At 43.0% G+C, this 23,909-nt stretch overlaps 1 protein-coding gene across 18 annotated transcripts in view; it reads right to left on the bottom strand.

The window, feature by feature from the left end:
- The window catches only part of mef2cb (myocyte enhancer factor 2cb), a 56,592-nt gene extending 34,618 nt beyond the window's left edge, over nt 1-21,974 (bottom strand). For 4 of the 18 annotated variants that reach the window (XM_049764140.1, XM_049764137.1, XM_049764138.1 and 1 more), the window contains exon 1: nt 16,692-16,794. The gene's annotated coding sequence lies outside the window, so the exon portion shown is untranslated. Of the gene's footprint in view, nt 1-13,911; nt 14,462-16,691; nt 16,795-21,728 lie in introns of those variants that run through there. The other 14 variants (XM_049764124.2, XM_049764129.2, XM_049764122.2 and 11 more) reach the window with 8 other exon arrangements.
- Between the last annotated feature and the right edge of the window lie 1,935 nt (nt 21,975-23,909).

Genomic DNA, 23,909 nt, shown 5'->3' on the forward strand with positions numbered 1-23,909 from the left:
AGACGCATTGCAATCATCCACCGGATTTATTTCTGCATTCAGAGAATTGTGCGGAGGGAAAATGTTGAAACCGAAAGTGACACTTCTGTATCACGCAACATGTCCAGAAATCTGCTGAGTTGGGTATTCTCAAATTCTCTACAGGTTATATAGTGTGTGTAGCAAATTGGGTAAGGTGATTTATCATGACAGGATTTGTGATGTTTTTCGAAGAAACCCCACCTCGGGAGTATGGACTCATGCGCACCATATCGTACATCTGCAACGCATTTGGTAATACTATGTGTCCTGAAATATATACCTATGTCTATATAAATACATATACATATTTGTATATATTACCAGTAACCTCTTATCCTCTGAGGAAATGTGGTTATAAGGATTTGAAATAACATATTACACTACAGTAAGTCAACCTTTGTATGGTACATTCAACAAACATGCTCTCTTTTTAAATAAACTCATTTCCTTGAAGGACGGGGGAAGGTGCTTTTATATCATTTTCCAAATGCAATCGGAATGTTCTGTTCTGCCGAACGTTCTTATTTTTCTTTTACGGCTTTCCTCTTTGTTGTATCTCTCGTCTGCCAGTTTACATGTGGATTTTGTTGTAGCGTACGTATGTGTACATTTCGGAGGAAGAATAAGCGGCGCGCTTGGCACACGTGGCGCCTCCGAGGATTGATGGCAGAAATGAGTAGATCCAGCGAGTCAATGGCCACGCAGCATGGGAGAGAGAGAGAAGGAAAAATGTGCGCCGGGTCTCATTGTGCCTCTAATGTCATTAGCGGCGGTGACTCGTCTATGTGGGACGTAGCGTTTGCCGTCTGTCACGGCGAGATAGGTACGGTGACGAATGGCTAGCCCTACTACTTCTACCTCCTCCGTTTTCCCTAATGTCTATATCTTCTCCGAGTGACCCGAAGCTGGGTGGTAGCCCACGCGTAGGTGGGCCTCGTGTGGCTTTGAATTGCAGCAGATATTAGGGCCAATTTAGCATGTTAGCGGCTAAAGAGATTAGCAACATGTACACCCGGGGGATTAGCGTGATAGCGGCGGATCATCTTATAATGTGTTCATTCTCCTCAGTGAAGGTTTGAGTTAAACCTGAATTTGAATGTTTGTGTGTGTGCGTTGGTTTGTGTGTTTTAAAATATTGGAATATATTCCTACTTGTCTCTTTCTATTAGCTCATGATCTATTCTGATCATTAGCAAGACAGCAAGGGTTTCATGCACATCCAATTGTCAATCTCCATGTACCTTAGAAGTGAGACGACTGTCTATTGAAAATGACTTTTATTTACATAGTCTTACACTCCTAACTGGGACTGACATCACGGGGGAAAAAAACACACCATCAAAAGTATCTTCTCAAGTGCTGAACTCTTCTCGACACCTCCGGCTCAAGAAGTTGTTCAGCTCAACTTAACTTGAAATTGAATTGATTGTCATCCTAATGAGACTCTTCCAGCAACGTTTCCCTTCTTGTGCCTCACTCTGTGAAAGCCAAAAGGGTCTTAGAGGCCAGAAAGACAGGAAAGATCATGGAAGGATGTGACATCAGCAGCCCAAGACAATCAAAGTTGTTTCCTTTCTTAAATCTCTTCAAACCAAAACCTAAAGACATGTACGCTTCCTCACATGAGTTACAGAAGCAGTAAAATCGTGTGAATGCAGATTATTACTCGACATGTTGACTTCCCCATAAACTTTATTTTAAGCATTTTGCTAAAAATATTTCCATGAAGCAACTGATTGTGAAAACACGTTCATGGAACCTCAACGCAAACAAAGCAATTCTGTTTTTTTTTTTCCTATTGTCCATAAATAGAACACTTACAAGGAAGTACGATATAATAAAGATCAGACGAAGTTGGAGTCACTTGAATGGAGAGTTCGACATAAGATGAGGTCACAGTTTGTGACCTCACAATTAGTTAGAAGCGTGTATCAGAAAAATGAGTATTCAAACGTCTGGGTGGGGAACCTACAATCTTGACTGTGTCATGTGTGGCCGGAAAGAGCTTTTGATAAGGCTGGCCACACAATTTCAAACCCAAATAAAATCATGTAATCCACATTCACCGCCATTGACGCATATAGACGTCAATTTTATATTTTATCTTCATTATATCTTGTTCATGGTAAATCCAGTCAATTCAAACTCATCTCAGTAGTCTTTCAATTGACACCTTCTTGCCTTGTGACATTCTTAAAATGCTTGCCCTTATCTCATTTTTCGATACGTGGAGAGTTTGGAAATGCGAGCCTTCGTGCGGGCAGCTGCGCATCTCACTCAGCGGCAACAAACAGTAGACGACAAAAGCCGTCATGTAGACAGGTAGTCATCCGTCAAAGGCAATGGCGAGACAGGTGAGAGCCATCTTTCCATAAAGCCTAGTGCTGACTTCCCCAAGGACGCGGTGACTTGACACAATGCGTCAGCCCCCCTCTCTGAAAGCAGGCCAAGGGCTGTAAAAGCCACAGCTGCTGGGCCAAAGGCAGACAAGCTAGAGGACACACACGTGGAAGTGAGGAGGTGGGGGCATCAAGAATTAAAAGACACGCAATTACCCAAGGATGGGACCCGTGCAGCTACTGAAGAGAAATTCAGAGTAATGGTGAGTTGTATATTTATTAATCATTTGTTTTTGTTTCTATGCCATTCCGCCAAAGTCTGTTGATTGATAAATATAATAATTAATTTTGTAAACTATGTGTTATCAAAAGTACAAGTGGAATTGTGTAATTTGCATGCCAGGCCAATAGGTGGCAATGTAAAGAAAACGCGCACATGCTTATAGGGCTGATTCTAAATATGCTTTTAAATACTTTTCTGAAAAAAATTCAAAAGTGTTTTCAAGGCATCGAAAAGTCATTTGTAAAGTAAACAAAATCAGATTTTTTTTTTTTTTTAAAGCGAGTGTTGCAACTCTGATGTAAGTTGACGTCCAGCAGCATGACCGCGGTTTCTCTCCCTCTTCCTCTCTTTCTTTCACTCCCACCTTCCTGTCATTGTTGGGCCCCACTTACTCATGCTCTAAGTCACCTCCTCAAATCAAGACTCTCCGAAAAGCTGAGTATGAAGAGATGGGCTCCTACACCCACGCAGCCCTACTTGTCTATTGTGTTACAGAAAAAAAACAACAATCTCATAAATAAATAGCTAAAGCAGTTACGAACCAACACCACGACCCCCCCGCCCCCTGGCACGCCTAATCCCACCAAGAACAGCCGCAAGTCATGTCACGACACAAAGCACTGACATATTCACCCGATTATGTTCTCTGCCGACAATGTCTTTGTCGTCTTCAGTGAGCGTGGGGGAAGTAAGGCAATGAGCGCTAGAAGTGAGACACGTTCCGAAGACCTGAGCCCGTGAACCCCCCCCCCTCGCTCCCCTCTTCAACCCAGCACCATATCATCACCAGACATGGCGATGAGGGTGATGATTTCATCACACCCCCAGCCCTGACTCCTCCTGGCTGCCACAGTCTTCTAATCACCCTAATTAAAAGCTTTGTTCATTTAGAAATCTCTGATGACAATTTGTTTCACTCCCCCCCTACAGCAGTGGTAGCTGTGAAGAGAGGAGAATTAAATTTGATCTTCTGACAGCAATTATTAAATGCTCCCTCCTGGCCTCAATTAAGGCCCGCAGGCTAATGCTAACACTGCTAACCTTCATGCAGCCACGAGGTGCACTTCCCTTTTTCCGTCGGCGGCTTCGTTTCGTCACCTCTTGTGTCGCCTCCGAAGAGAGACACACTGCTTTTGGGCGCTGGGCTAGTTTGCATCGTAGCTAACGGGATGGGTGAGGTGAACAAGGATTTTCATTCTTGGGTATTTGTGGTAACTAAGTCAGTAAATTGGCAAAGGCAGGTCTACTGGGAAGTTTCCCCTCCTTAATTCGTTAATCAGCCGGTTTGGCCTCTGCAAGAACAACAAAAAAAGTTGAATTGTGCAAATTTTTAGCTGAACGAGATCGGCCGAAATTTATTTATTTATTTATTAGTTAGAATATTATGAAAGGATTTAATCCTCTTGAGACATTTTTGTAGCAAAATTGAACCCTTGTTCATGTTTGACGACGTGGCTCTGACAGAAATATTAATCCAATCGAATGGTGATAATTTTCACTTTTTTTTTAATTCTTGCTAGGATGTCACTTTGCATGGTGTGACAAGTGACAGTCACAGGGTGGGTGTGATTTGCACAGAAGTAGACACTTGCACACTCGAGCAAGGATGTCCTTCATACTGAAGATACGACCTTCTGTTTTTTTTTTTTTTTCTCTCCTCAGGTCCCTTTGCTCTACTCGCAAACCGAGTAACCTAGATTGTAACGTATCAAGAGGCGAAAGAGATTGAGCGCTAGTACAGTCGGGCATTCAAATAAAAAAAAAAAACATTGCAAGAAAAAAATGCTTGTTTTGACTTTTTTTTCTGCTTTGATTGATAATTGTGAGCATTGTGCACATCATTAAACACTGCCGCAGTGTTTGCTTAAGCAAGGCTGGTGTTATGTTTCCAGGCGTTGTCTCACCACCACACGCACACACACACGCGTGTAAACTTGATACACAAGCAGCAAACTGAATTCATAATTAATGCCACTCATATTCTTTTGTTTCAATCAGAAATTGATCATTTAAGATGCCAAGACACCATATTTTGAGGTAACTTGCTTTCTTCAGTTGGAACTGTGCTTTACAGTTCCCGGGGGGGCGGGGGGGGGGGGGGGGTGTACTGTGTGTGAGCGTGTAGAAAGGTTGTCTGGAGTGTGGCGGGCGTGTGGTGGCATGACGGCACCTACAGATGAGCCTCTGTTTAGGGGAGTGGCCCCCACCGAGGCCAAAACCGAGCCAGGCCCAGCCCAAGCCTCTCATTAGCCGCTCCTTTTTGGAGTGGTTAAGAGGGGAAAGGGGGGGGGGGGGGGGATGTTACTGGCGAGGGACTGGCAGCACCAGCGTCCTCCACTCCCTGCGCCATCACACGGCGACCTCATCAAAGCGAGCGCTCGTAATTTGTCACAGAAAGCAGCCAATTAACATATGTTAAGGAGGAGGGAGGATGAGGAGATGGGAGGAGGGGATGGCGGGTACGAAAAAAAAAAGATAGCTTATGATTAAAGAGTCTGCACAGCTGCATGGAATCAAGATGGCAAAAGGAAGGTTTGAAAGAGACCTCAGAGCTAGTAATCTGATAAAGCTTACTGTTACTTCAGCCCCATACGCGGAAGGGGGAAGGTCGGCTGGAGAATGAACTAATGCAGACAAACAAATATCAAATTACCGCCGGCCGCGAGGCTCCGAGCTTTGGCAGAGTGCCTCAGGCTCACTGTGTGGCTACACGGACCCTCGGCCACCCAACGCCCTGCTGTTTGACCACGTTCTATTTTTAGCTCGGCTCACACCATTGTGTCGGACCGTTATGCTAAAACTTCCAGGAATGTCCAAAATGCTCATGACAATATTGGAACGGCAGGTGCGCAGTGATTTATTGTTTCTTAAGCGAGTTAGATTCTAAATTTCCATTCCGCCCTTGTTTGGTTTTTACCATCCTAACTGACACTGTTATTGTGGATGTTGTTGGAATATCTTATATGATAGTTTGCCTTGTTGTCGCAGCGCGGTGGCAGGTTGAATGCATTAAGCAGCGCCCGCCCGCCCGCCCAGCGATGCCATCCTGTTATCTGTCGTCTCGCCGGCGCGCCTGCGCTTCGTCTCCTCGGCAGCGACTGATCGCACCAGGCTGACGAGCCAGTTTGGGTTGTATTCTGCAGCCGCATTCTTTGCTACGTGTGATTTGACGCGCTCAAAATGTCAAACAATAAAGAGGTGCGGGAAGGAAGTGTTTAAAACTTTGGAGCGATTTACGCAATTGAATGCAAAATTACAGGGGGGGAGGTTTTTGTTCCATCACAATAAAAGGTAAGACTTTGATGCCCTGCAATGAGGAAGCAGTTGTCACGCACAGGCAATTAAGACAATTATTAATCATTAAAATAATTAAATGATACGGAATGGAATAAAATGTTACCACTGTCATTGTCATCTCAAAGTATGATTTGTTTTAAATACTTACTATAAATAAAGGCATTTGGTGATACGTGTTTTATTTGAGCAGCTAAAATATTTCAGTAAATATATTTTTTTAAATTACACACGTTGCCTTTTCAATGGGGTTTAGGTCTGGGGACTTAGATGGCCAAAAGAAGAGGTTCATTTAGTGAATTTTAAGTCTAGAAATTGAATTTTCATTTTTAAGCCAATAATTGTGGGGGACACGATAAGTGAAATCCATAATTTGCGTCACTGACAAAACTACTAAAATTGAAAATATCACAAGGCTCTTGTGGTGAATGTTGGAAATCAATGCATTCCTTAAATGCACAAATGGCGGGGAGTAAGTATATGGACCCCCCGCCCCCCGGCTCACACGATATGTATAAATCATGCCAGCTTCCTTTTTCCTCTTCCTCTCTCCTATCTTTGCCATCAAGCATCCATCGTTACTTATTTATTTTCCCTATTTGGGAAGTAAAGAGTGAGAGTGGCGGGCCGAGAAGAGCTGTTTGGTTCACAAGGTTTTATCTTCTGGTTCAGCGACGGGACCTGGCGGCCTGGACTTCCCCCAGCGTCGCTACCATCATCTTCATCATCAACATCATCGTCAGGAGCACTCAAATCCCTCCGCTACGAAGACAGCTGCATCGTTCACATAACCTCGCTTGCCCCCTCCCAGTGCTCCGCCACCCCCGGCTAATGATAGCAGAGCAAGTCCCCTTTCGCAAGGCTTTTTTTTTTTCCACACAAACTCACAACAAGAAACGATGTGGGCACACAACACACGACCCCTCTCGCGCTTTCTCCTCCCCTTCATTTATTTTTCTCATATCACTCAATTCCTTCCCTCAAAAATCCCCCTTGCCTTCTGACCCAAAGAAGGCCTGAGAATGCTAGACAACCCCCACCCACCCTTAACACACACACACACATGACGCACACTTAAGCGCCCCTCCGATTCCATACTGTTTTCTCTCACTGTGTTCACCCCTCACTGCAAGTGACCTGCATCACAGCTGTGTGTGGGAACTTGCATGGTGGAGTGTGTGAACGCGTGTGTTTGCACATACCTGCACAGGGTCACGACGCATGTGTGATTACTGTTGTTGGTAAGGCGCTTGTTGTGCCCATTGCTCTGCCGTCCCACCCACAGTTGCTCAACTTCTCCATCCTGTCACACTCCCACCCAAAAATACGCCTAAAACCGAACCGTACAAAAACCAAAGCGACACATCCCACGGGAAATAATGTAAATCTGAATAATCGGTTAAAGATTATAAATATTCACAAGAAATATGAATACAATCTGGATAATTAAAAAAAATTAAATCTACATTGGAGCTATTTTTAGATATTGTGCAACAACATCTCTCCAAACGGCAAGGAATGCTTTTATGCACAACTCCGACAATAACAAGTCGGCAACACTCTGACAAGTTTGGGCAACATCGACGAATCATCCTTTCAAAAGTCAGGCTTTTCAAATAAAAGCATTTAGGATTAACACGCATCCATTCCGAGGAATGTGTTGTTTTGGAGTGGATATATGAAATTTAGATGACGATAATCAATGAAAACCCAATTGTCGAAAAACGTGCGGTTCCAGTCAATTATATAAAGTATTAAAATAGTGTGTGTCTGTGTGTGTGCGTGTGACGGCGGGAGAGCTGGCTTCTGTGACTCCTACTGTGCATTATATCAAATAAACAACGTATTACATGTGTACTTAACCAAGAGGAGCTGCTGAGCGCCGAGAGCTAATCCCTGTTATCGTTTCAAGCATTTCTCCCTTGATTAGGGAAGAGGAGCCCAAGATGGTTGAGGAAGGCAAGTGAGGAGGCGGCAAAGAGAGAGCGAGAGAGAAAAAAAAAAAAAAGCATTTGTGTTAACTTCCCACATACTATCCCTTCTCACTCTCGTTTGGCGCACTCGCTAGCCTCTCTTTGCCTTCTTCTCATTCTTCTCCCTGTGGATTTTGCACTGCTCTTCCTTGTTTTTCGACCACCTCTCAGAAGTGGGTCATCGACGGGCAGCGTTTTGAAGAACATGGGAGAAGAAGGAGGGGAGAAGAAAAAAGCGTGTTCTTTCTATGAGAACAATCTGAGACTTCTTTAACAAGTAGCCCGCTTATCAAATTAAGCTGTCAAAAGCACATTAATAACAAGCAGCTCAATTCCCTTCACAGACAGAGGGGATGTGGGGGGGGGGTGCATTGGAAAGAAAGAATGATCTCTCTCTGGCTGGCTGTGTAAAAAAATAAATAAAAAAACAAAAAAACCACCAAGGGCACTAATGATTTTCACAGATTCTCGCCTCTCTGTCTGTATATTTCTCTTTCTCAGGCCAACTTTTGATATGATTATCGGCCATCGATTCTTTTTGAAGAGTACGGCACATTTAAAGGGCAGCTAGCAAAACAATAACCCCGCATTGACTTGGAAGAGTTATTTAGCCGTTTTATCACTCCAAACGTGAGGCGACGAGAGAAAGTTAACACGCTTGACACTGCTCACATGACATATGCCTGAGATGCAGAAACAAAATTAACACGTTGGCGTGCAGATGGCAGGGAGGAGAGAAAACCACCCTGTGACCTCGCATGCCGAGTCCAAGTATCATACTTCAGACATTGCTCTCCGGTCTAATAAATGTCTCAAATATAAATACATAAATAAATGGATAGAGGGGGAAAAAGAAACTTGTGGTAAGTGTACTTAACTCTGCTCAATCCAATTGCTCACATCTGGGTGTGTTGCTAACCAAAACAGCAGCACCAATCAGGGAAGAAACTGAACTTCCTCAATTTTACACAAAAGTAGTAGTCCATTTTAAAAATATATTATTTTAATCTCGCGTCATTATTGACTGTGATTTTCTTTTGTGTTGCCGCAACATCCTTGTAGTCCGTGTCCCTAATTTTCTAACACCAGCAATTTTTTTCCTCCCTTGTCAGATTTTCTCACACCCTCATCCTGTTTGCGCGGCTCCCAAGGGGGCCGTTTGTAGCGAGCCGGCCAGCGGCGGATGGATGCGGCCGGCGAGAAGGCCCTGGGAGCCAAGCCGGGAGCAGTGACAGGTATCTCCCACACTTGCTCGGCTATTTTTAACAGTCAGGCCAGCGGAGGGCCAAAAATAAGTCAAGGGGCCATTTTTATCCCACACCATCCTGGCGACGCCCCTTTTGGCTTACTCACACCGGCACGCACTGTGCCAAAAAGTTAACTAGCAAAGGAGGGAAAAAATCTCACTAAACAATGGAAGTGTCACTCTATAGCTCACATGCACGCACACACAAGCGGCAGACAAAAGTCAATATCAAGGCTGAGCTATTTCTGTAGAGTGCACTATTTAGGAAGTATGGGCCGGGTGCCAGCATTCTCCTCTATCGTCTGGGCGCTATACAAGCCTCACCTCTTTCCTCTCTCACCCACTCCTCACCCTTTTTCCACCCGACCCTCTCTCCATTGTCAGCCTTCTCCTACAAGGCTATTTGTTTTTCCACAGAGTGGAAGCGCAACGCCAGGTGAAAGCATCTCAAAGCCATTCAAAAGAGAGAGAGAGAGGGAAGGAGGGAGGGAGAGCGGGCCCCCACTCTGGCCAGCTTGAAGTAAGGCGCGGGGCTGGAGTTTCAAACAAAGTGCCTCCCTCATTCATTATACATGCTCCTCCACTGAAAATCTTCTTCCGCAATACCATCTCTTCTCCTTTCTCTCCATTCACCCCCCAACCCTCCACCGGACGGCGCATCCATAAAGTATGAATGAAATTAATGACATCATGAGCTGCACTTTTTTTTTTTTTTTTTTAGGGGGGTATGCTTCATAGAGCTACTGTACACGAGCCAGACCAAGGCTGCTGTACTGTAAAGTTTCACTTTCTGGAGGGCCAAGCGAGCAAGCTGGCCTCCAGTCTGGGAACGGCCCAGATGACGGCGGAAAGGAACACGAGTGTGGACTTTGGCAAGTTGAAGCCTCTTGTTCGAGACGGGGAGCGCCGATTCTCAGAAATGCCAAAAGAGTTGAAACATTCGTGAATTAGCGTTGTAATATTGTCCGTCGCAGCGGGAGGAGATTTACAGATTGCTTTTTTTTTTTATATTTGGGAGACAGTGGCAACAAAAAGGCTCAAAAGTCGAAATATTTTCCCCTCTTGGATTGTGTCAACACAAGATGGTCTAAAAATACTGGATAGCGGTGGCGCAGAGGCGACGCTTCGGATGGATGCGTGCTCGCGCACAGAGCCACCTCTGTGCGTCTCGCCGGACTACCGGATGATTCCGCTACGTCGCAGGCGTGACAAAGATAAATCACAGAAACGCTTTTCAAGCCTTTTCTTGTATTTCGAAGGCGAGTAGCGTCCGCGTTAAAGCGTTGCCACAGGTGGGCCTCTTGTGACATCATCATGGCTTCACGCATGGACAAACTTGAGCTCCACACAATTCATGCATGTCGTATCTAAACAGATAAACACACCTGTGGTGGTCCAAGATAACCAAAATGTTTCTTCGGAAGGGAGGCAAAGATGTTTCTTCACTAGTTTGTTAGCTCATTTAAAAAAAAAATCAAAATACCGAGCCTGTTTAATATTTAAAGCGAAACTCGTGTAAATGTTTCCTTTGTCTTATCATGCACAGTCCAACAACTCCCTCCTCTCTCTTTCTCCCTATCCAAATATTTCAAGGAGACGGCCGGCCCGGCCTCCAGCATGGTGAGAGGTGTTTCGGGTGTCTCTTTAGGTGGGCTACTGCTGACGATACCATTGTGTGGTCAGCCCGCGGCTGCCTGCGGACCACCCAGCAGGCTGCCGCCGCCGCCGCCATCGTGACCGACAGGCCAGGCAGGAAACAGGAAACAGGAAGGAGGAGGCAGGACGTCCTGTTCAACCAGATCGCCGCGTTCACTACGACATCACTCTGGCGTCATTTTAGTTCAAAAACAGAGTGGTGTGATTAACCGAGGTATGTTTTGATTTTTTTTTCTCCCCCCCCCATCAATCTTTCTCATTTTCCTTTCCAACTTCTTTTTCAGATAGAGACGACGGGGCTTTATCATTTTCAATACACTCCAGCAAAAAATCTCGAGACGAAAAATAAAAACAAAACAAAGACAAAGACATAAACATTTCCTATGTGCAAACAGAGACAACAAACGCACAAAGGCAGCAAACACAAAGCAGCCGCAAACAAAAATCAACTTTAGAGAGAAAATATTCTAAAGTGTGTTTTACAATACAATTAAACATCAAAGGCTGATATATTCCGCTGTGATCTTTAACACCCTAGTGAACAAGCCCCCCCCCACTCTCGCCCCCCACAAACACACAGACAGAACGCTGCTGAGCACCAGCGCTAATTACTAGACAGAGAGACTTGGCATCATTATGTAAAAAAAAAAAAAAAAAAAGGACATTTTTAAATGTACGCATTCACCCTAAACGACACGAGTGCTATTTCTGTTATAAAGTTTGAAACGACAGAAAAACTGAGGTCAAGTCTCTGATTTCATTAGTCCCAACAATAATTTCATTATGGGCATAAAAGCAAAAAAAAAAAAAAAAAGCGGGCCGGCCTTGTGTAACAAACTACATAACAAGCCCTTTAGTTAGTCAGAAACTTTTCATCTGCTTCAAAACAGCCGCTGGCAAATTGTTGTTGGTCAAAACTATCTTAAGAATGAACTTTGTTGTATCATTTTGAGCTTGTGATTTTATTGGCGCTCAACCTGTTCCTCATGATTTGATTCACTTGACTCCTCTCTCACCTTCTCCTTTCAGCCAAAGGGGAATGAAGTCCAATTACTGTACTTTGATATCTCCCGCCACATCTTGCTAACCTGCAGTTTGCAAATGAGCATTCTGCTGATGGTTAACTGAGCAAACGCTGCAAAAGCCCTTCCAAAATATTTGAAGCACCGTCGGAGGACTTTGAGAAGGGGGGTACTTTAAAGCCACGCAAAGGGGGGCTGATGAATTATTTGCTTAAACATGAGCGCCTCTGATGTTTCTATGAACCTAAATGTTTTCATAGATCTGCTTTTCCATGAGGAGCCAATTGTGAAATGTGTTTTTTTTTTTTTTCATGGTACACTTAGCATATTTTCTGCGACATTTAAAAAATAATACAAAATACAAGAATCACTAATTTAGCCCGCTAAGGAAAAAATGAATATCACCCTAAGTCTTACACACACGCGTGGACACACACAAAGTTCTTCCTTTAAGTAAAGCCTCACTGAGCCCCAAGTGTACAGCAAAGTGCCCTGACAATCGGCTCAATGCCCCGGCCAATCACAGGGCCACGTGACCCTCTAATCCCTCTCCGAGAGGGGCAAGTGCGTGTTGTCATTGTTGGTTTTGTGAATCAGCGCCCAAAATCCCACATGATTCGGCCGCAGGGAGAAAAGAGGGTGGACAAGAAGTAGTCAAGACAGTGTTGGGGTGTTTGAGCGTTAAGGGGACAGGGCATGCTTTTTGTCTGTGCATGTGTGTGTGTGTGCGTGTGTGCTTGCACGGGGTCCTTCAGATTACAGTGCTTGGCTGACAGAGTCCTCAGTGTGTAATCGTGGGTCCACATGCGAGCACTCACCTTCCTCTGAGCGGATTAAGCCAAGTCCCAAGAGAGCAACAGGCCAGACAGGACAACTTCATTGACCGTGGCCACGGGAAAAGGGGTGGGGGGGCAACGAGATTAACTAATATTTGGCTAACACTAAAACTATTTTCACTGTTAAAGTAAAACAAACAAATGGGAAAAAAACTTTGACAAAGATTGAAATGGATCAATTATGTTTTTTAAATCCAATTTAGAGGCTGATGTGCTGTTGGAGATGTTGGAAAAAAATAAATTCTCACTTTAAAATTAATTGTTGCGTTTTAAAAAATATGATGTTGACTCCAGCTTTCATCAACTACAAAGGGTCATTGGAACAAAGGGTGTTTTTCCTGTTTTAATCCAGTGTGTGTGCATAATAACCGCGAGAGTCAATGCAATAAGGAAGTTCCACGGCTGCTTTATATTTAAACATCTGCTTCGGGAATTTTAAAATATAACTGTGGTTATTTGGAAAAAATATATATATACAAATTAATTTCTAATGTGTCAGCCATTCAAAGTTGGTGGGTCGATCAAGGTAATTTTAAGACTCAGATTTGTATGAGACGACGCTAAACTACAAATAAAAGAAACTCAATACAAGTTCTTTTTTCTTAAAATAATACATTTTATACAGCCTGAAAGGGCCATCATTGTCATCACTTTGGAATAATTGACCTCTTCTCTATTAATATTTATCTATGCAATATCTTATTTTCAAATTTGATCAGGACTGTTAGTTTAATTGTAAAAACTACAGTTTTTTATTTTTTATTATTAGAAATTAGTGCACCAATATGTTTACACAGGTCCAACTAGATAGAAGCTTGCTTCCAGTGTCTTTGGTCAATATTCCAATTCAACTTTTAGATTTAATTACAATTTGATTCAGTGCCCTTCAAGACAGGGTCCGTTTATTTTCACATAAAGTCAAGTTAACAATTAAATGTCTTACCGATATGAGTTATGTTCTATCAGCTTTATTCTTTATTTATTATTAAGTCCAATAAAGTCCATTTGGTTGACTTTAACGTTGATGTGTGCGCCTGCATGTGGACACGATGAGCCTAACTCTCCAAATAGACCATAAATAACGATTTAATGACTTGACACCGTCTTCAACTGTAACTTTGTTGAGAGGTGCGCGCATCACAAGAGTGGATAATGAAGTAGAAAAAAAAAAGCGACGGAAAAATAAATTTTAGTGACACCCAACTATCCAAAGCGACGCACGCGCGCTCGCTTGTACTTACTTTAAGAAGCCAGAAAACGCATCCGTGTGGTAGTGTCAATGTGGAAGAAGGTTGCCAACAGCGACGATCAGGTCCGCCGGTGGTCGGGCTCCGGCTCCGGACGGCACAGCACTGACAGGACGCGAGACAGCCGCTCGGTTGAAGAGGACGAACTCGGGGGGGCCGATCGAGCGCGCACTTAAAATCCAGGAGCGCAACTTAACAGAGGACGCCGCTGGGAGGGGAAAAAGTCATCTACAGTACACGCTGGGAGTCTCGACAATGTCACGGAGAACTAAGAGCGCCTTCTCTCTCTCTCTCTTTCACTTGCTCCCTCCCTCTCTCTCTCTCGCTCTAATCGCTCAGTGAGCGTGTGCGCAGACAGGGGCGCGTATGCAGCAGGGGTGTCCGTCGGTACCGCGAGGCCCGGTGGATCGGTGCCGGTGTATAGTGGAACGTCTGCTTTGCTTTAGGGTGGGCTTGCTTTATGGTCTTGTTTCTTTCTTCTCCTGCGCACTAGTCGTGACAGAGTCTTTCCATAAAGGCTCTCTTCTATTTCCTCTTAACGCGTGGCTTCTTCTTTTTTTTTTGAGTACTGAGAAAAGGGGGCGGGATCACATTTGCCCGGAACAGGACTTTTATGAAAGAGGCACGTCTGCTCTAATGGTTTGTTATAGTCAATACTGCTCTAATAATAGCTTGAGCGCTCAAAACAAATAAACAGTAATGTACTAATATGCCAAAAAGTGGATTCAAAAAAGTAATTGAATCATTTTTATGCCATTGAATTAAAATTGGAATTCATTTGATGAACTTTCCAATTTTGTGGAGCACTTTTGTAGTTTTTTTTTTTTTTTTTTGCAGGCAACATGGAGCAAGAGTTTTATTAAAACATCCCTTTTTATTTCTCAATTCGACATTGTGTTTGCAAAGTACTGTACTGGCGTAAACTATCTAGACGCGAGTGACACGCTGGACCCGTTTCGTAAAACACAAAGCTCAATGGTGACAGGTGGTTAGATTTAATTGAGCGTCTCACGATAAGTTGATCGCATGGATCGATAAAAACAGATGTTTCTAGTCAATTAAAAGTACTTTTCATAGAAAATGACTTGTGGCCTTGTATAGCCTGTATACTATGTGCCTTCTGCAGATTTGGTGCAATGTGAATCTCTGAACACCCCCCCCCCCCCCCCTTTTTCCGGTGGTCCCCGTCAAAAAAGTTCCACCTCCCGCATGGCACCAATCATTGTGGAAGAAGGCGCTATCTTCAGATGATAAGGCCTGACGCAGACAGTAAGCATGGGGAATTAGCAAGCCCTTATCCATCCAACTGAATGATTTCAAAACATCCACTCCACTGCCGTGACGATAACAATTAAAGCAGCAAGTTTGCCACTTCAGATAAGCGCCAGACAGGCATCGCCATGTCTTTATGTGCAAAGATGAATCGTAGATAGGCCTTGTAATAATCCTGCTCTATTATTTCAACATTATATGGCCGTCAAAGGGAAGATTTTGCAAGCCTTGTTTGGTTTGTACTCAACCCATGTGTACAAAATCAGCAAAACAAGTCTTACTTGAAAATAGATTTAAAAAGGACATCAACGCGACTGCTTTAATATAAGGAGTAGGGCATCTTATTGCCATGGCAACCTATCACAATGATTGCTTTAAAGAATACATGCTGTGCTTTTTAGCATGGCTTGAAAGTGAGTTGTGAACGTTTTCCGAGGACTGATACTCAAGTCACTTTAAAATGGTTACTTGTTTTGGTTCTATCTGCTCAGTGCAAGGGCAGAGCTATTATGGTGGCACCCAATAACCCTGAAAATAAAATAATTGCCTTCTCATCTTCAATAAAAACAAATTGCTTGAGTTACAAAACACCACATTATTCAAGTTAGTATTACATCTTATATCACTATCAACTAACAACAAAGCTAATGTAAATAGCCAAAAAAAGCCCCCCACTTATGGAGCTATCATTGGTCGAAAATGGTACAGGCACATCAAGGCTGCCGGTACTTGACATCAAAGTCTGCATTTACGCGACCTCTCGACCGGACCAAAAAAAAGCCTTTAATACCTCACAAAAGCAAATGTCATCATTCCTAGGCTCTTTCTTTTCAAAGGTTATTTGGTCACGAGTGATGCAATAAATCCAACAATGAGCAAAACAATCAAACTTACCTTTGTGGCTGACGTGCTTCTTTCCGCACTGGATTGTAGCTATCCATTTTAAAAAAAACGTTTTTTTCTATGTCGCCTTTGGAGAGAAAAGTTTGGATACCCCTGCTCTATGATCCTAATACCGAAATGTACTAAGAAAGAAAAAAGAGCTCCCTCTATGTCCCTCATTGCGTAAGTTGACACCAAGACAAGCACCTTTCAAGTTCACCGGTGAAGCGTAAGCTTTGTGCTGCATTCACCCGATTTCAAATCAGTTGATAAATAAATCAAGCTGTCTAATCTGCTTGACGGGTGACCATTACGTTTTTTTGTAATGCAACCTTGCTGGTGTCTGATGCCGCCTTCACAACATCACCTGACCTTTTAATCTTTAATAGCATTTCCTCTGCCCTCCCCGGACTTCGGATGATACTGGTCAACACACTTTTTAATCAGAGATGGCCTTTTGCTTAAATGTATTTTTAACACTGATTAAAATCGTTTTTACTTTCATCCCTGATTTAAGTAAAAATGTGTTGAGCGGTATAATCACGAATGCAAGACCCGATTGATTGCTTTGCAGCAGCTATCCATCCGGTCACTTATTGATGTGTGTGCTTACAACATACCACGTTCAATGTTCCTTCATGTACCGTCTCCTCGCTTTCTTAGTCATTCATCTGAGAGCTCCTCTCAGTGTTCACAAGGCTTGAGTTCGTCTTTGGTTGGCACCTGCAAAAGAGGCGGAGGCGGAGGAGGGGGAGTGAGAACCTGTCACTGACATGGTAATTGTTTGCATAGAAGTGTGCAGGAACAACATCATTGACGTAAATGTGACTGTTTTGTTTCTGTGCGACACACTTTCAAATATTCTGCGTGCGTGTTTTCGTACATCCATAAGTGGATGAGAGTCTGGTGCCAACAGTAGTAGAGAGGAAGATAAATCATTTAAAACCCCAAAATGAGACCAACTGGATGAGATGATGTGGTTGCAAAAGTATGCACACCCTCTTCGAACAGGGCTGTGTTCAGAATCAGATTCGAACTTATGCAAAATTTGAGTAGTTTATACTTACCCCCAAATAAATTTTCTGAACATTTTTTTCTGCTTTTGTCAAAAGTTATATCGGTCTTCATTAATATGACAAGACAGTAAGACCTTTTTTATACTCCTTTGACAAGAATGTAAAAATATTAAAGACACTTAGTTGTTTTTACAGTTTTAAGTCCAAAAATTGTCTGAGCAGACGATTAAATTTTGACAATGGCAACGGTTTGACTTTTACCGATTAGATCATCCATCCATCCATTATCGGAACCGCTTTCATGGAAACCTTTCCGATAAATCTGTTTTTAAATGCCGAAAAATAATCAGCGGTATTATTTATATTGGAGTGTGCAATGAGCGAGAGCTGTAGCATATTTGACTGCCCGAGCGCTTAGTCAAGTCAAAACATTGTTGAATGAAAACATTAAAGACAGACTCGGACTACTTCATGGAGCGCGTAATATGATTGAGATATGCGTACTGCATAGTTGCGTGCGAACAAATCAACTTCACTGTAGATTGAATAAATATACTTTGTGCCATTTCTGTCATTCTCAGCCAAAGCGATTTATCCTAAATGGAAAGTAATTACAGTATAAGTTTGCCTTCCGAAACACTTCCTGTCCAACTCAATACATATCTGAGCTCTTGATCACAGACTGTATGAACGTGATCCTAAGCTCATTATTTTAGGCCGCTGCGTGTGCAAGTGTGTCTCAAAGTCAAATTAACTGTTTAGCCAAACAATTATGTTGATTGCAACGCTGTTTTTACACACCTAAGGCGTTTGGGCAAGTGGAATTTTGCGAGGTTTGGCATTCACCGTAAAGGAAAAGTGTTTTGGGAGGAGGCGCCAACACGAGCGGACCAAACACACACGTGTGGTTTACAGATAGCGATCTCGCTCGGATTGTTAGTTAAGCCTCTCCTGGCAGCTACTTCACAGCATGTGTCACACGCACAGAGAAAAGCTCGCCTCGAAAAATAAAATGTGTGTTTCTGTAAAAGAGGTGGAAAGAAAGGAATGTCTGGTCCCAAGCAAACGATATCAACACAAACGCATTTCCAGGGCGATGCGGGAACACGCAGCACAGGCTCGCCGCAATCTGTTGTGGCTCCGGCTCACGTGAAAACACAAGCTGCCACTCACTGGAGAAGATGTTGTCAGGCAAACGCTGCTCCGGAGAATTAGCCGGCTATTACAAAACACTCAGTCGTTGTTATGTGTCACATACATCTGAAAGATGCTTATCAAGTATTTACAGCTTTCCATCATTCTGTCTGTGCTCACTCCCAATTGGGGCAAGTTTGATGTCGACTCTAACCAGATCTGAACTTTATTCAGAAGTGGGTAAAGAAGCGTCCATTAAGTGCTAAATACCAAATTCTCCAGACTATAAGTCGCTCTGGAATATAAGTCGCACAAGCCATAAAATGAATAATAAAGAAGAAAAAGATATGTCGCACTGGAGTATAAGTCTGACACACTGTACCATCACAGATATAATTATTATTATTTTTTTACATTACGTTCTACTTATAATGGGATATAACCTAGCAGATCGACCTTTGTTCTTGGTGTTAGTCATTCAAAGTATTTTATTAAGTATAATTTGGCTCCTCTTATTAATCAGATTTGTAATGAAAGTCAGGGCAATATCACAAGTAATTAGAGATGGAGGGAATTTTACCAGTGTGCACCATAATTAGGAGAGCAAAGGTGACAAAAATCACTTAATTAAGTCATGTAGCCTCATATTACAGAAGAAAAAAATTGTTAATAAAATAGAATATCAGTTTCAAGGGGTGTTTTTTTTTCCACTAAGTTCACAATTACGCATTTATGACAAAAAAAAATCAAATGAGATAGGAAAGATAGAAAACAGGAAAACATTCTTCCATCTTGCCATTTAATTTATTTTGTATTTTTGCAGTTGGTATTTTATAGTCAATCTGAATTTTAAGACCAAAACTTCAAGCAAATAGCTTTACTAAAATTTAAGGATATGATATGCAATCTTATATATTTTTGTAGAGACCAGAACGCTGCCCTGGATTTCGTCACCTGCAGAATCACGATACAACCGTTACCATCGCGACTCCTTAACTGAGAGCAGTGTCAAACTTGAGACAGCGGAGGCCATTTTGCATGTGCCGTGTTTAACCAACAGTGTTCTAACTGTACACCTTTTATGCATAATGGATGAGGCACAAGCCGAACAACAAGCTCTGCCTTTGTTCCTCCCGATGCTCCTGTTACATCACAGGAAGAGCCCCACGGTCCCGTGACCGAGCTGCACCTCGACGCCACTGGGCCGGCTGGCAGGCAGCTCAAAGTTGCTGATTTGACACTTTTTAAAGCTCGCTAGACTCGACAGTAAAGGAGCAAAATATTCCAAAACATTGCCCGGTGTTGTCCAGGGAAGTTCTTACATCATATTAAATTTTTATAATTTAATTGCGTGTCTTTTAAAGGTGACGATGTCGTGCATTGCGACCTAGCGCCCTCTTTTGACGAGCTATTTTTTTGTGCATACTTCATCCAATATCGCGTATTCGTCGTGGTTATTGGGTTTTAACAACTGGGGTATTTTAATGATGCCACAAATCTCAGTTCCGAGCGTTTCCACTCACGATAGTCGTAGTAACCGCGACTCCTGCAGCTGTTGACCTTGACAATTAAAGATCACTCAGCACAGTGACGCTACTTCTTCCACATGCTCTACAAGCAGCTGATAGCATCTGACTGTGAAGAAGAAGAAAAAAAAAAATACGATGCTTCTTAACGAGACTCCGACGCACGCCAGTCGAGCCTTCGCGACCGCGCGCCGGATCTCAGCAGATGAGCGGCTGCGTCTAAAGCTCTTTGTGCCTCCAGGATGGCCCCCCAACTCATTCTTATTCAGACATGATCAGAGGGGAGGCAGGCAACTGAGATTAGCTGCAGATCAAAAGAGCTGCCTCGCGCCAGCGCTCGTGTTTTGTAGATTTAGGCCGCCCCGGCGCGTTTGCCGTTGTATGGCGGCGTCGGAGCCTCATACTGATATTTTCTGGCCTCGACGGAGCTCAAGGGGGGTCGGCGGAAGGGGAGTTTCTGCGCAGGAGGTCGGACGACTGTTGGAAATGTTAAAAATATTCCAAAAAGATAGGAGGGTAAAACAATGATACGATAGGCTCTTACGGCTTGACCGAAAAAAAAAGACGCGCTCACTTCTTTCCATGCACAAAAAAAGTAACTGCTTCCATATGTGAGGGGGAAAAAAAGAGCTCTTCAGTGATAATTTGTTTAAAAATGAAATGTGCTTTCGCCGGCAACACGCTTGGAGTAACGACTAAACTACAGGCCTGCGCTCTGTCAGAGGCCTTAGCAAAATACTTGTCAACAACAGAAAATTACGGCTATACTGTATCAAAACCTTTCACGTTTATTTACACGAACCCGAGTCAGAACCTCAAGCAGCAGATACGGATTAAATAACATTCCACTTGACATCTGCAAGACTAACAGGCATGTCTTTGAGAAGATTGAAAAAAAATGGTTGACTTCATGGACGTGACCATGGACGGGAGCTCAAGACAATCACTTTCCGAGTCACATGACGAAGTAGAAATGAGGAGAAACGAGGAGGTGAGTTTCGGCAAATACTTAAACGCGCGAACCTCCCGACGGAGAGAGAAAACAAGATGTTTCCTCAACTCGGCTGCCCATCAAAGCGACGGAATTCAGAGGGTAGAAAAGCTAATACGGGAAGACTGAACAGTTACTGTAAACCGGCTCCAAGTTTCCGAGCTCTATGTGAGAAGACGGTAACTCTTTCTGATTACCGAGGACTGAGGCAAAACTTTCAGAATTTTGCTATTAATTCAACTGAAATGATGGAATCGTTTCTCTTAAAATAGTTGAAAACATTTTAAAGTATTTAACCACACGGCCTTTCGTTTGATTCAGAGTGATTCTGAACGCCTCCCAAAACAATTCAATAATAAAAGCTACTTCAAATAATTTTCTTTGCCTGCAAACTTCATCTCACACCAAACCCCGTGATGCGTATTCTTATTGAAGCGTGAATCTTCTCCATTTTTCAAACTAGCAGCATGTCGTAGCTCCGTTCCTCTCTCACCAGACTGCGTACGGAGATGTTCTAAGCAATTACCCTTAAATGTAGCACTAACCTAAACTGACTGTGAAGAATTAGAAAGGGAGAAATAACACTATATTAAGTTACACTTTCACGCCTTCGACCATTTGTCTTGCTTCGGAGGTATAAAAACCAGAGACGTTAAAAGTTTAAGACACTTTTCCAGGTGCTTTTTGTCACCTTTTCCTAAAGTGTTCAACGGAGACGATTGGCAACAGCTGGGACGCGACCACGCCTTTGTCGCCGGAGCGTCTCTAGTGTCATTGTGCTGTGCCAATGCAAGGGAAAAAAATGGCTGAATAAACAATAATGATCTCGTCGATGACAAAGCCCCGATTTACTAAAACGAGCAAAGGCATCTATTCAAATCAAGCAAAACATTTCCGAATAAGAGGATGGAATAACAAAAAAATCTGTTTCGGAAGCCTCGCCCCACTGTGAGGTCTCAATTTGATTTGGGAGAAAAACGGACGACTTACCCGTGCCGTTTCTTTGCTTCACCAGGAAGTGATACCCTACAGCACCAGCTGAGGCTCAAACAAACTCAAATAAAAAAAAATTGCGGGCAAAAGAGGACAAATGGAAAAACTACAAATGCCCACAAAGTGCCCAAAATAAATGCCCAGCATGTGATAAAGCCAGACCAGCTGGCTTTGAATAGAAACCCCGAATTTGGGTTGTGCGTTTGCCCCCGATGTCTCTCCGCATCTGAACTGAAATCAAGTAGATGTCTTTCCAGACACCCAACCACTGTCCCGACTCGATCCACCTGCTCCTGTCAATCACACATTGGGTAAATTTAGCCTTTGGGGGGGATCAGTGACAGCCTTGACCCCCACGCACAAACCTCATGCATACTGTAGCCCGGATCTCTGACCTCGCAAGAATGCGGGCGTCGCCCGGGTGACAAACAGATGTCCCTCCCTCTTTTCACCTTCACATGTGCCTAACTTATATCAGACGGCATTCTTTGCATTTGGTCATGTGACTTTGGGAAGAAAGTCCTATATGTATTTCATTTAGAACTCAAGGTCTGGAGGAAAACCGGAGAAGCCAACAGACAGCAATGTCATTTGATGTCTACCGGGAAATTTTCGAGCGCTTTACGCTTCCCGCTACTGACGAGCTTTTTGGAGACAATGATTTTATTTTCCAGCAAGATTTAGTATCTGCCCACAAAGCCAAAACTACCAATACCTGCTTTAATAGCCATGGAATAAGAGTGACTCGAACCCCATTGGAAATTTATGGGGTTCTGTCTTTATGTGTTTCTCTGCCATAATCGTCAAAATTGAAACAAATATGGGCCTGAAATATTTCACTTTGTGTGAAAAAAAACCCTGAAAAGTTACCGTGAAGTTTTTTGGGCACCCACTTGAAGGCATTGTGGAAATTTTCTGAGTTTCCATGACTCGAACGCACGCAAGACGCTAATTGGCGCAGTCATCAAAATTGCTATCATTTTGCAAAGTAGCAAAATTGATTTGCAAGATCATATATTTTTCCAGCTGCCTCGCAAGGTTTAAACATAACCACTTTTCCACGCTAATGACCCAAGTTATCGACGCTGCCAAAATCATGAATGAATAAGCTTTCCTTTCAGAACCCGCATCACCCAAATATGCCAATGATAAATTATCCGAGGCAACAGATTAGCTAACGTCGATAGCATCTTATCTGGAGTCCAAATAACATGCAAAGTGGTACCCGCCTATAATTGAGTAACTATGAGCTCATTTAATTATGCATTTGTATTGCTGACATTTTTTTTCCCCCAACAGCAGGACTCAGGAATTGATAAAAATCATACACCTCCATCCAAGAGAAAAGTTATGAGTTTTCCAAAATTGCTGACATTGCTGCTCCAAGTCATTTCTCCTGCTAAATGATTCATTCACTTGAATGCAATTATCAACACGCTTAACAAGCACAATATTACTGTTTTGGTTTTAGAGCAGCTCGGAGCGGGTGTCAGCGGATCTTTTTTATTTCAATCAAACTTAAAAGGGCTGCTGCCAAATTCTCATGCAAATGACAAATCTACTCTTACATCGTGAACATAATTTAAAGTGGAGAACCATGATGCAAAGGAGTAAAATATAGATTTTTTATTTTCCAGAAAATTAAACAAATTCTGCTTTGAGAGGAGTAAAAAAAAAAAAATGGCGGTGTCCCTCGATGATAAGTACTATATGTGCTCCCCGACTGTAAAATTGATTTTGCATTGATCTGGTTGTATTGTTTACACGTTTCTGAGCACAGCTAATTAAGTCATGCGTTTGTTTTTGGTTATTTCCAACACTACTTTACATTCAGCGTCAGTCTGCTCCGATATTTGCACTGACCTCATGGACAGGAATTCAGTAATGTGCGAGGGTGGGGCAAGGGGTGCGTGCGGTAAGACGATGCACGCTGGTGAGACTTAATTGAATCACCACGGGCCCAGAAGACAACAGCGAGCGAGGATCAAAGTCACCGTTACGTGGCGTTGCTACCAGTAAAGCCCCTTCATTGTTTTAGCTTTAATACGCACCAACTTTGGCATACATAGACGTTTTTTTTTTGTTTGTTTGTTTTATAGTTATTAGAAACACAAGACGAGAGGTTGATTTTTCCTAATGGGAGGCGTTAAAAGCAACACATGAAGTTTAGGTGAAGAA

Source organism: Syngnathus scovelli, chromosome 3 (assembly GCF_024217435.2).
Source record: "Syngnathus scovelli strain Florida chromosome 3, RoL_Ssco_1.2, whole genome shotgun sequence".
NCBI classification, from domain to species: Eukaryota; Metazoa; Chordata; class Actinopteri; order Syngnathiformes; family Syngnathidae; genus Syngnathus; species Syngnathus scovelli.